The following is a 12,518-nucleotide window of genomic DNA, read 5'->3' as shown; positions in this document are numbered from 1 at the left end:
GGGTGTGTGTGTGGGGGGGGGGGAAACCTGCAAGAAACACTAAAGTAGAGATGTTGTAAAGTCAGAATTCTCTAATAAAGATTTTAGAGTTATGACAAGAAAAAGGCTTTAAGCAGTAAGGGCAAACTTCCCTGAAATGAAGGAAAGACAGTCTCAGTGAACAATGGTGATACTAAAGGGGAAAAAAAGAACCAACTGGGCATTTTAGGAGTGAAAAGAAAGTTTTAAAAAGCTGAACAGACTCTGTAGAAACAACAGAAGAAACTGCATGGCAAGCCTAGGCTACTTAAGAACACCCCAACTTAAAAGAACACACACACACACACACACACACACACACACACACACACACACACACTCACCCCAAACCAAAATCCCAGTCCAAACACCCAACATCTGTCAAGTGCGTATCTTGTAGCTTGTGCCTTAATGCAAAAAGATATTCATCTAAGCCATATAATTTGCTGTTCTGGGCAGAAGAGGAGTAATGCAGCCTGTTCACACTGGGTGACAAAGGGCAAGTCATTGAAAAGACGGAGTTGGGAAAGCTTGTTGGGAGGTTTTCTGTCTCTGTGCTGGCAGAGACTGGAGGGTTCCCTCTGGCTTCCCTCAGCTCTTGGCTTCTGAGTGTTGAAACTTGAGGGACACGGTGGCTCAGGACTGAGCACTGGGAAAGCATTTGTGCTATGGCAATTGGCAAAGAGTTCAAATCCCTGGAGAGACTATTGTTAGATTGCTAGCACCACGATGGAGTCAGCTGAGAAGGATGCAAGGACACGTAAAGCATGGGCCATGCTGCCCAAGTTCAGGGCTTATAACATGTGACACTGTGGTGTGTGAGGATTTATGCCAACACGGGGTGAGCCAGCATAGCGGCATGCTATAGTTGGATAGAGAATAAGCCTTCATTTTAATAAAGTGCTTCATTTATTTGTTTTTTGTTTGTTTGTTTGTGTGTGTGTGTGTGTGTTTAGGTGCCACAGTGGTGATCAGAGCATAACTTGTAGGAGTCATGTCTCTCCTTCAACAGTGTGTGTCCTGGGGATTGAACTCAGGACTCCAGGCTTGGCCACAAGCTCCTTAACCCTTTGAGCCATCTCACCAGCCTGAGACTGAGCCTTTTTCTTTAAGTTTTAAGTTTTCCTTATTAGTAATGTGTAAGAGTCTTCTTTGCACTCTCAGGTTGTTCTTCTTTCTCATGTGGCACAAATGCTGAGTGGAAAAGCAGAGTATCTGCCATGTAGCCAAATATATGGTAAGATGAAGGGTCCTACTACAATGCCTGCGCCAAAGAATAGGCACCCAGAGCTCTACAGACCAGCAAGCACTCAGAGAGGCTGTGTACTCTCTCCTTTACACAGTGGTGTAATCCATCCGCACTCCCACACTCAATAGGACAAGACACTGTGAAAACACCGTCACGAGTTTGTGAGCTTCATCTCCTGACTGACAGATCCAATAGGCAAAGCCAAGTCAACTCTATCTTAGGGCCAGATGGGCCAAGCTAAGCTCACTCCCCCTGGAAGCCGTGTGGGACGTGTCTTAGATGCCATCTTGTCAGGGGTGCCCGTGGGCTAATGGAAACTGAGATAGAATTTCCCTGTAAACGAACTAGCTCCAGAGGGAGCACTGCACTCACTGTATCTAACTGAGGTAGAAAACTAGACTGAATTGGTAGCATGAACTGTCCTCCCCCTGGCACTACATGGAGGGAGCTCGGGGGGGTGGGGGGGAAGGAAGCCAGACCATATAGACCCAGTCAGACAGAGAGTATACATTTACAATCTAGAGACACTCATATCATAAATGAACAGTGTGACTTTTGTTCACACAAATGTACAATTCTTGAGACAACTTTATTTCCACCCCACCCTCCTCCACCCCCCACCCCCCCACCCACTCAAGCATTCCTTGCCTCAGTTTTATTCCGCAGATAAGAAAAACCTGGAGCTCATGCATTTGAGAACTCAGAGGCAGAAAGTCGGAGCCTCGAGGAACAACTGGAACTTCAGGAAGCGACCTATCCAGACTCAGGAAGGGCTTACTCATAAAATGAGAAAGCTGAGTTCATTCATTTGCTTGAGAAATATTGCCAGTGGCTGAAATGCTCAATTACATACTTGGTGTAATTTAGTTCCAGAACCTGAGACACAGTCAGTTTAACATTTCAACCTGGTATCATGTCCATGGCAAGGTTAGGACTTAAACCCTGGCCCTCAACCCCCATTTTATACCAGGACCCAGAGTTCCAGCCCCTACTTGCTTTTGTAGGACTCCATATGAGAAAAAACTCACTGCTGGATTGCTGATAAATGACTATGGGGCCAGGACTTCCATTTTGTGTGTAGAACAGATAGGACTTCTGTTGGACCAATTTTTGGAGACACAAATTTTGATCCCTCCTCTTTTTTTTTTAAATTTTGTTTAGAGGACAAGGTTTCTCTGTGTAGCCTTGGCTGTCCTGGACTCACTTTGTAGACCAGGCTGGCCTTGAACTCACAGCGATCTGCCTGCTGAGTGCTGGAATTAAAGGTATGTGTGCCACCACGCCCAGCTTTTGATTTTCTTCTTTATTAAGCTCCACTGGGAAAAATTAGTCTGCTGGATCTGTGCTTGGGTTATATAAATGCTGACTTGGTGCTGGAGAGTTGGCTCAGTAGCTAAAAGCCTTTGTTGCTCTTTCTGGAAGACCCAGAGTTAGTTTCTAGTACTCATGTGGCTGCTCACAACAGTGTGTAGTTCCAATTCTAGGGGATCTAATGCCCTTCTGGCCTCTGTAGGCATTGCGTACTCATGTGTATGTGTGTGTCACACACACACACACACACACACACACACACACACTAAAATCTTAAAAGTTTTTTTTTTTTTTAAAAGTTGACCTAAGGCATATTACTTTTTAGTTAAATACTAGGTCTCAATGTTATTCTCTAGTTTCCTCAGAAATGAGGAAACAAACAGGTGTGTCTTTTCTGTTTAACTAATTTCCCTGGACACATTGTCTTCAAGATAATCTACAGTGAGGATACCTCAATATTTCCTTCCTTTTTAAGTCTGAATAGCAGCCTGCTGAATACAAATGTCACACCACGTATTTTCATCCTTAGTGGTGGCCTCTGCCTTTGGGTATAACGCTGCCATGAACAGATCGCGAAATCAGCACCGAGCACCTGGGTGCTTGGTTATACTGTGTGTCAGCAGAGGGGCTGATGGGTAAACAGTCTAGCCACTCAGGGACACACTGCCTCCCGCAGAGGAACACAGAGAAGTCAGTTAGGGTCAACCTTCAGGGCTAGACCAATAGCTCCAGAGTGCAACACCTCCCTCAACACAGGCACACCGCGGTTCTGTGATTTAACGAAAGCAGGTTTCTGTGAGGCCATACCTTCTTCAGTCACCAGATCCTAACTTCAGTGGTGGTTAATGGGTAATTTACTTAACCTCCTTCAACCTTACCTCTAGAAGAGGCTCTTAAATAGAGATAGCCTCTTTTCACAGGGTGATGGTTACGTCTACGTACCAGCCTATTGCTCTTAGAAACAAGCCAGTGACAAGCATTTTAGGATGGAATAAAAGAAATAAAGTGCTGCATGGGAACTCTGGGCAGAGGAAGTACTACTGTGTTACCCTTTCCGGTGTTCACCCACCCTGGGGTATTTTATTTGAACCAGTTCGTCTGTTAAATTGTATCAGAGACCCAGAGAAGCAGGCAGGGTCTTTTCACTATTCCAAAGCTCACTGTCTCCAGTAAAGGATGCCCACCGGCCTGCCTGTTCATTGAGAGGCTTGAGTCTGTGCCTGGCCTCAGTTAAAGGGGCTGTTACTCAGCCCAGCATGGTGGCACGAGCCTGTAATCCCAGCATTCAGGGAGGCAGAGGTAGACTCATCTCTGTGAGTTCAAGGCCAGCCTGGTCTACAAAGCAAGTCCAGGACAGCCAAGGCTACACAGAGAGACCCTGCCTTGAATAAATTGGTCCTTTTATCTTTTTTTTTTTAAACCCGTTACCCTCCTGGCCTCTGGGTCTCCTGGTGGTCTGGCTCTCCTCTCACGGCCTGACTCAAGGTCCTGTTCACTCTGGACTCTCCCAGATGTTTCTGGTTCTGTCTATGCTTACCCTTATATCTACCAATAAACCATGCATAGGAGCAGTCATGTCCTCTTCTTCCCTCCCTCCCTCCTTTTCTTCCTCCCTCCCTCCCTTTCTCTCTCTCTACATCTCTCTCTCTCTCTTCCTCTCTCTCCTTTATTCAAAGGGAATCCTTGTAGGTAGAGTCCGAGATATCTTCTAGGTCTGCCTCAGCCCTGGATGAGGGGAACTGGCTTGCATCAAGGAAAGCGAACTCCAGGCCCTGCCACCCAGAGGCAGAGTAACAGGAAAACACATTGCTTTTAGAGGTAGGGAAGACACAACATCTTCACAGTTTGAATCCACACAAGTCCTAGCTGGCTATCTAAATTAATACTGGATCATGGGACTGTAACGTTAGAGCATGTGCAAGCCTCACATGGAACAAAATTTTCTCGTTGCTTTGTAAAAAATGTACATGGCAAAAGAGAATATTAATTTTAGTGCTAGGCTTTATTTAGTACATCACATCCCAAATACAAACAAACAAACAAACAAAAAAATTAAGTCAGGCATGGTGGCGCATGCCTCTAATTCCAGCACTTGGGAGGCAGAGGCAGGCAAATATCTGTGCATTGGAGGCCAGCCTGGTCTGTGAATGGAGATCCAGGACAGCCAGGGCTACACAGAGAAACCCTGTCAAAAAAAAAAAAGGCATTCTGAGAAAAACTTAGAGACTCTGTTTTGAATAACTTCTTTTAAAAAAAATAGTATCAACTTCTGCCAACATTTCAGGATCAAAGACAGTTGAGAATAATACAACAGTGGACACTTGGTAAGGAAGAGCTGAGTGAGGATTGGGAAAGTCACACTACATGAAACAGGAATCTATTTTCTTTTCTTGCCCTCCAAGGAAAATAAATGCAGATCAAACTTGCTTTAACTTAAAAAAACTTAACTCAAACATTTTAGCTATAATATTTTGCATGAAGATACAATATGTAGGGCATAGAATTTTTTGTTTTCACTGTTTCTAAGTATTCTCTGGTGTTAACACAGTCACATGGTATGTGATGGTCACTGCTGCCCATCCCCAGAACTCTTCTGTCTTTGCATATTTGCCTTTCTAGGCTTTTCTTTCTTTCTTTCTTTCTTTCTTTCTTTCTTTCTTTCTTTCTTTCTTCTTTCTTTCCTTTTTTACTTTTATTGAATGTCTATGATTTGTATGTCATGCACCAAAATCCCTCTCCTCCCCCCAGTAAAATAAAACAAACAAAAAATCTTGTCACAGAAGCTGTAGTGCATCACGTAGTATAGCCTTTTGTCCACATGGGTCTGGCTTGAGGCCTACACTACCATTATCACATGTTGGGGTGAGGTTAACTCAGAGCCTTGGATCAGGGCCCACTCCCTTGTCCTCAGGGTGGAGCCCACTCTCCTGTTTCTGTGTCACCATGGCAGGGCCTGCTCTCCTGCTCCTGTGTCCTCAGGGTGGGGCCAGTTCTCCCACTTCTGTCTCCTCAGGGCAGGGCTGGCTCTCCAGCTCCTGTGTCCTCAAGGCAGGGCCAGCTCTCCAGCTCCCATTCAATTCACCAGATTGTTGTCAGTTATCAAGACCTGGATGGCCTCCTACTCCTGTGGGTGCTGGATCTTGTGGGCCATCAAGCAAGTGGCAAGTGGAGGCCCCTCAAAGTCTTTGTTGAGTAGCTCTTAGAAACCATTGATGTTGGCCCAGCTCAGCTTCCTGTCCCGGGGAACTTGTGGCTCTGTTGATTCTCGCCTCCTGAGTCTCTGGTTCCACCGTGTGTGTGTGCTCCATCTGCCATGGACCCTTGCCTCGGTGCTGCCCCTAGTATCCAACTCTGCATGATTCAGCTTTTGGCACTGAGCATGGTACTGACCTGTGAGAGGAGGTCCGTCTGTGAGGCCTGTGGTGTGGGCGGTGCAGTCCTTGCTTGGGCTTGACTCGAACAACACCCCCTCCTTGGCCTGTGGGGGCGGAGGTGGGGGCAGGGGCAGTGGCAGCGGCGGAGGCAGCAACAGCGGCCAGGAGTCCCTGCAGGGTCCTATCGTCCTGCAGCGGGAGGGCATGGACAATTCACATAACAGGATTTCTTTCTTTCTGGAAAGCACCAGCACTGTGTTCGGGAGTTCTCAGTATGGTCCTTTGGTGGCTGTGCAGTCACTGCTGTTCTGTGGCTCAGATACAGTGTGTGATCGACGCCATCTTGGATGATCTCAGCTTGGGTATTTCTAATACATTGTGCTAAGTGTTTCCTCCCAATCAGGCCACTCTCAGGGGTGAACATTTCTGTGTAGCTCTGGAACACAGTCCTCCTCCTCAGGCTGCATTGAGGACCTCATCTTTCTAGGCTTTTAAGGATGAGGTGCCATGTGTGACAGACAAGCACTCTTTCCCTAAGCTCAATCTCCAGCCCTATGTATTGTCATTATCTTTTAAATTGTGAGGCAGTGTCTCACAGAGTAGCCTGGTCTGGTTTTGAATGTGTGATCTTCCTGCCTCAGCCTCCAGATCTCTGGGATTACAGGTGAGTACCAGCAGGCCCAGGTCCTTTATTCCATGACCCTAAGGTTTAGGCCACCTTAAGGGAAAAACAAATGAAGAAGAACTTTGGTTACTGCGAACTTAAAAGTGGGGGTTATTTTTTATTAGTTACTTAAAAATATTTGCAAAAAAATGTGAGTTTTGCTTTCTTGGGGATTTTAAGATCTCAGTTGTCTATCACTGGACTTCAGACATTCTTTGTCTAATAGGGTTTCTAAAGGATTCTGAGATTTTTGGTCATTCTGAAGTAGCCTCTCTGACACAGTGAGTATAGGGCTGCAGGTCAGGAAGGGACAGCTGTAGAGAGCCATGTCAATAGACCACCACAGTGGAGGGGAGGGGACCCGGGTTGCCCCCTTACCCAGACACTCCTACCATGCTTACAGTATACTGTCTGAGCAGCTGAGGGCAAGGGTGGAGAGGATACAAAGGCGTTGTCAGATATAACAGGGTGGCTGGGTTTGGCTACCTAGCTCTCCACGGAAGACAAGCAGAGATCGATCGCTCATTTCTGCCGAACTCTGGTACCATCTCTAGGGCTGCTACTTGAGGAAGCCAGAGTGATGTCACAATATAAAGTTAGCTGTGTTTTGTCCCTCTGTGTGGTACACGCTATCTGATAATGATTTTGCTTGCGTTCCATCCCAAGTGACACAAAGGCAGAGGTTCTGTCACTGTCCTTATTTAACAGGTGAGGAAGCAGAGCTCCTGGGTCCCAGTGGTGGCAGAGGTGGGACTTGAACTGAGGTCCATGTGTATGCTACAGCCACAGTCTTCACCTTAGTGTCTAGTTGCTTAGTGTTGAAGCCACACACTGAACGTGGTTTCATGAGGCATTAAACGTGTTTTTTCAAGGCATGACTCTATGGCCTTTCACTGAGTCTCAGTCTATGAATGCTGTGAAAGATGGAAACGAAAAGACCATCTCATGAATTGCTATGGAGAATAAGTCAATGACATGCCTGGAACTGCTGGCCAGATGTTAGACACATGTTATAGATTAACGTGTAAGCCGCTATAGCAACCAAGGGGAAAAGTCAACAGCTGATTACAGTAGATGTGGCCACTCATCACACAGGCAAAGCAAAGGCAAAAGGCTTTGGGAATCATGAAGAATGGCATTTGACCAACCTGGAAACTAGGGAAGGACATATCCCTAGAAGGAGTGATTGTCCACACAAGATGGAGTAGGTGTTTACCAGGAGTGAAAAACAGCAAGTCTATTCTGAGCTCAAGGTCATGAAGGATTTTTTTTTTTTTGGGGGGGGGGCTATAATGGACCAATTTCAAGTCCAAGTAAATCTAAAGAGCAATAGCAAGGAAGATAAGAGGAGGCTAGACTGGAAGCTGATGTGTTTGTTTTACTCAAGTGTTTCCTAGAGAGAAACTCTTAATTAGGATGTTTCCTTATAGAGACTTGAGTGGTGAGTTGGGGCTGGGGCGGAGTGGTATAGTGATGCAGTCAAGGAGCGTGAATCAGTGGACAGAGTGACTTCTTGAAGTCAGAACGTTTTCTTTATTTAGTTCCATTCATTAGCATGTGCTATGTGATAGGAGATTTCACAGCTTGACCTGGGCTGCTGAAAAAGGTATACAGGCTGTGGACTGCTTAGGACCTCTGGCCAAGGGAAGCAGAGGGCCCAAGTCTACCTGCTCAAGCTGTGTATCTTGGTAAACATCTTCAGAGGTACCATCTGCTCACCAATTTGGATGCCACTGATGCCTGGTCTACACAGAAGGGACACCTTTCTCTAACATGCCACCTACATGAATAGATGTTAGATCACAGACTTGCTAGCTTCATCTCCCCAGAAATCAGGCCTTACAGCTGTGGGCAAGCATAAAACAACCTCAAATTATGACTTTATTCTTATCAATCTCTTGTGACTTATGGCACATAGGTTAGAAGTCACATAGTATGGAACTTGCCCACTGTGTCCCCCACCCACACCCCCAAGAAAACCTCTAAGAGCCAGAACTCTCCTTTGTCCCTTCAGGACCCCATTGTGTTGCCTAGAGGGCAATGCTCAAACTCTGATAATGCTCTTCCACCTCAGGGCCTCACTATGGCTGCCCATGGCAACAAGCCTGGAGCTCTCCTACTGCTCTTCCTCCTCCAGGCCTCACCATGGCTGCCCATGGCAACAAGCCTGGAGCTCTCCTACTGTTCTTCCTCCTCAAGGCCTTGTCATTGTTGTCACTGATCATCTATGCCCTGAGCTTTCATGTATATTTTGACTCATGCATACAAAGTCAAGGATATCTATTTTATTTTATTTTTTCTCCTTCCTTCCATCTTTCCTTCCTTCTCAACATAGGAAGTCTGGGGCACAATGATTCTCTGAGTAACAGCTAACACATGTTCATTATGAATATTGTCTACAATGTTCTCTGCAAATTCCACTCTAGCCATAGCCTTAAAGCTAAATACCTGGCAAATTGTTCCAAATTAGCAGCTTCTTTTCCCACTCCACAGATTGGGTTTAGTGTGTGGTTACTGGACAGGCTCTAGGACCTGGGATGTGCTTTGGCTCAAGGCAGCACCAGTCATAGGGTCTGAGGCTGAATGTCAGGAGTGGGAGGAAGGGACTCTGTTACAGGAGTTTGTCTGTCTTAGAGCAGAGGGATGCACAGCACCACGGGGACAGTGGGGGCGTTTCAAGCGGACTTCCAGATGGCAGTAGTGGAGAGTAGGAGGAACTGGGGCGGGCATATGGGGAGAAGTGGGATCCCCATTCTGCTGGGGAGCCAAGAGCAGAGGCAATCGTATTCACCAGGGATGCTGAGATTTCTGATGTGCTTCTTGTCTGTGGTTTTTGGGAAGATCCTTGAACAACAGTGACCTTTTAACTGTCGTCGACCCACCTGTGTGTCATGGACTGTCTTTAGGCACTCTTCGCTTACTACCTTTGCTATTCCTACGAGCCTCATGCCATGGTGACAGTGATTCTTTGCTACTCTACCCTTTAGTATCTTCTTCTCCAGGCTGTTGAAGGTCTTGAAGCTCTTTGAAGGTCAAGGTTCATTGCCTTGTCTCCATTGAGAGCCACATGACAAATCCCATGCCCAGGTTTGCCTTACCCCTACCTTTTCTTTGTGTGTCCCTCACCCTCAGGTTCCTGGAACAAACCTTACTCAACTCTCAGTGGGCCCACCACAGTATGCTGCAGGTACCTTAGCACCTCTTCAAGTCAGTTGGGAAAGTCCAAGGTTTGATGTTGAGTCTATAACAACAGGAAAGATACAGTAGGTGGCTGTGATGGCTGCTGAAGAAAGAAGCTGTTTGCTCACATCTTCATAGACCAGGAAGCAAAAATAGGGCAAGAAATAGGGGCAGGCTATAGCTTCAAGGCACACCCACCAGTGACCTAATTCCTCTAAGGGATACCCCACTTTTTAAAAGTTTCATGGCCTCCCGAAACATCTTTACCAGTTGGAGACCGCATGTTCAAACACATGAGTCTCGGTTGATATATAAGTCCTTTCACTTAAGGGCAAAGAGACCAAGATATTTGAAGTAAAGAATTTATTCACTTCCATGTCACTCAGAGACCATCAGATTATAAAGAGAAAAGGACTGTTTTTTGCTCAGTTTTGGAGTTTTAGTCCATGATGGATGGGTTGAGTTGCTTTGGACCTTTGGGGATAGAGTATGTCCACTGATTTCATCAGCTGCAAAGCAAAAGGGAGAAAGAGGCTTAGAGCCCACAGCCCCTCCCCCATGACTTAGGACCCCTTGCTAGGCTCTGCCTTTTTTAAAGGCTCCACCATACTTCTCAATAGCATCAACAACATAGAAGGACCTGGGGTCCAGGCTTTTAATACATGGGCCCTTGGGGGATACACATGTACCAAACCACAACATATATTAGGGGAAAGCTACATTAGTGAGGGGCAAAATTACATAGATACATTTGAAAGTGGTGGCAGGTCCTTTTCAATTCCAAACTGAACAACCACAGCTACATGTAGACTAGAGGGAAAAATAACTCCTTTTCAATTCCCGTAGTGCTCTGCCTGCCTGGTGCAGCGATGGGGAGAGTAGACAGGGGCACTGGCCTTGCTGACTGGGAAACATCCAGTTAGTTTACATCTGAGCCACAGTGTCCCAGAAGACAGGCAGTCCATGTCATAATGAGGCTAAGGACCATTCCCACCTCTCTGCAGCTATTTCTGGCTGTTAAGTCATTGTTAAACTGGCAGTTGCTATATTTGGTTCTTTGCATCTTGGAGGTGTTTCTTTATTTGCAGGGAACAAGTTGAATTAAAATATACACACACTTTCTTCCAAAGACCCTTTTGGCCTGGTTACGATATTTCCATTTTGGAGGAAACTTCAATTTATCTTTTAGGGAAATGTATGTTTCTTAAATATCTTGGAGAGTTCATTGGTCCATCCTATAACTCATGAAAATGCCACCACAGTTGGTTTAGGGAAACTAGCCATAGCATGCTTAGATAAAATAGTGGTCCATTTGTGTGTCAAGCTGACAAAGGGTCAGTTGTGCTGGTCAATTGTTTTATTTTTGTTTTTTGTTTGTTTTTTGTCAGCTTGACATAAGCTAGAGTCATCTAGGAAGAGAGAACCTCAATTGAGAAAATGCCTCTACCATAAAGGATTGACTTGTAAACGAATCTGTGGGGACATTTCTTGATTACTGATTGATGAAGGAGCACTGAGCTCACTGTGGGCAGTGCTACCCCTTAGCAGGTGGGCCTGGGTTGTATGAAAAAGCAACTGAATAAGCAGTTTTCCTCTGTGGTCTCTGCTGACTTCCCTCAACGATGGACTGGGATCTAGAAGTGTAAGCCAATAAAACCTTTTCTTTCCAAGTTGCTTTGTGTCAAAGAGTGTTTTGCCATAGCTACAGAAGGCTTTAGGCCAGGCACAGTCCTTGTAATATAGCTAACACAATAGAAGAGGGATGGCCTTCTACCATCTTACGGTGCCATCATCGAGGGTAGGCGTGAGGTGGTAGGAGGTATAGGGAGGGCAGGAGACATTGCTTCGCCCGGTGAGTGCCTGTCCTGACACAGTAATGATGCTGACAGCATCTCAGGCAAGCTTTAAGCTGCACATGCATTATCATTCGAATCCCCCAAACGCCCATGTGCTAAAGTCTCAGGCTCAAGACCAGTGTGTTGAACGGCACTGTCACATCAAGAAGTGGACCCTAGTGGGAGGAAGGCAGGCCACTGGGACTCGCAGCTTCCGCAGGACATTAGAACTCCCTCAAAAAGACACTTCGATAATATTCTATGCAGAGAAGTTAAAATTTCCCTCAAAATATGAAGGAGGGCTGGTAGGAACTACGATGAAGGCAGGAGCTTCCCAAAGAGGCCTTTAATTCTGGCAAAGAGTACAACCTCCCCAAACTGGTTTTCCTTTCACTTCAGAGGCTGGAAAAGCTCCTGGAGTTTTCCAGGGTGATTTGCAAATAGATAGAAAGTCTTTTTAGGAGAAGAGAAGTAAACATAAATTATTTGATAGACAATCTGGGTCCCTTTACTGCTGACTTCCTTATGACACTGCCTAGATTTCTGGCTCTTGATATCTACTTAAAAATTTTTTTTATTCAATTAAAATATAATTTCATTATTTCTCCTTTGTCTCCAACTTCTCCCATGCCTTCTCTTCTCCTCCTCAAATTCATGGCCTCTTACTCTTTAACTACTATTGTTACATACATAAGCAAATAATATGTAAATTCCAAATGGGGATTCTGCTTAGTGTTGCTTGTTTGTTTACATTTTTTAGGACTGCCCACTTGGGAGTGGATAACCATTTCAGGAGATCATCCCTGGGGAAGATTAATTCTCTTTCTCGCAGCACTCTTCAGTTGCTTGTGGCTCTTTAGTGTCCCAGGAGAATCTCCCATCAGCTT

The sequence above is a fragment of the Acomys russatus genome, chromosome 3 (assembly GCF_903995435.1).
Source record: "Acomys russatus chromosome 3, mAcoRus1.1, whole genome shotgun sequence".
Lineage (NCBI taxonomy): Eukaryota > Metazoa > Chordata > Mammalia > Rodentia > Muridae > Acomys > Acomys russatus.
This window is presented reverse-complemented; position numbering follows the sequence as displayed.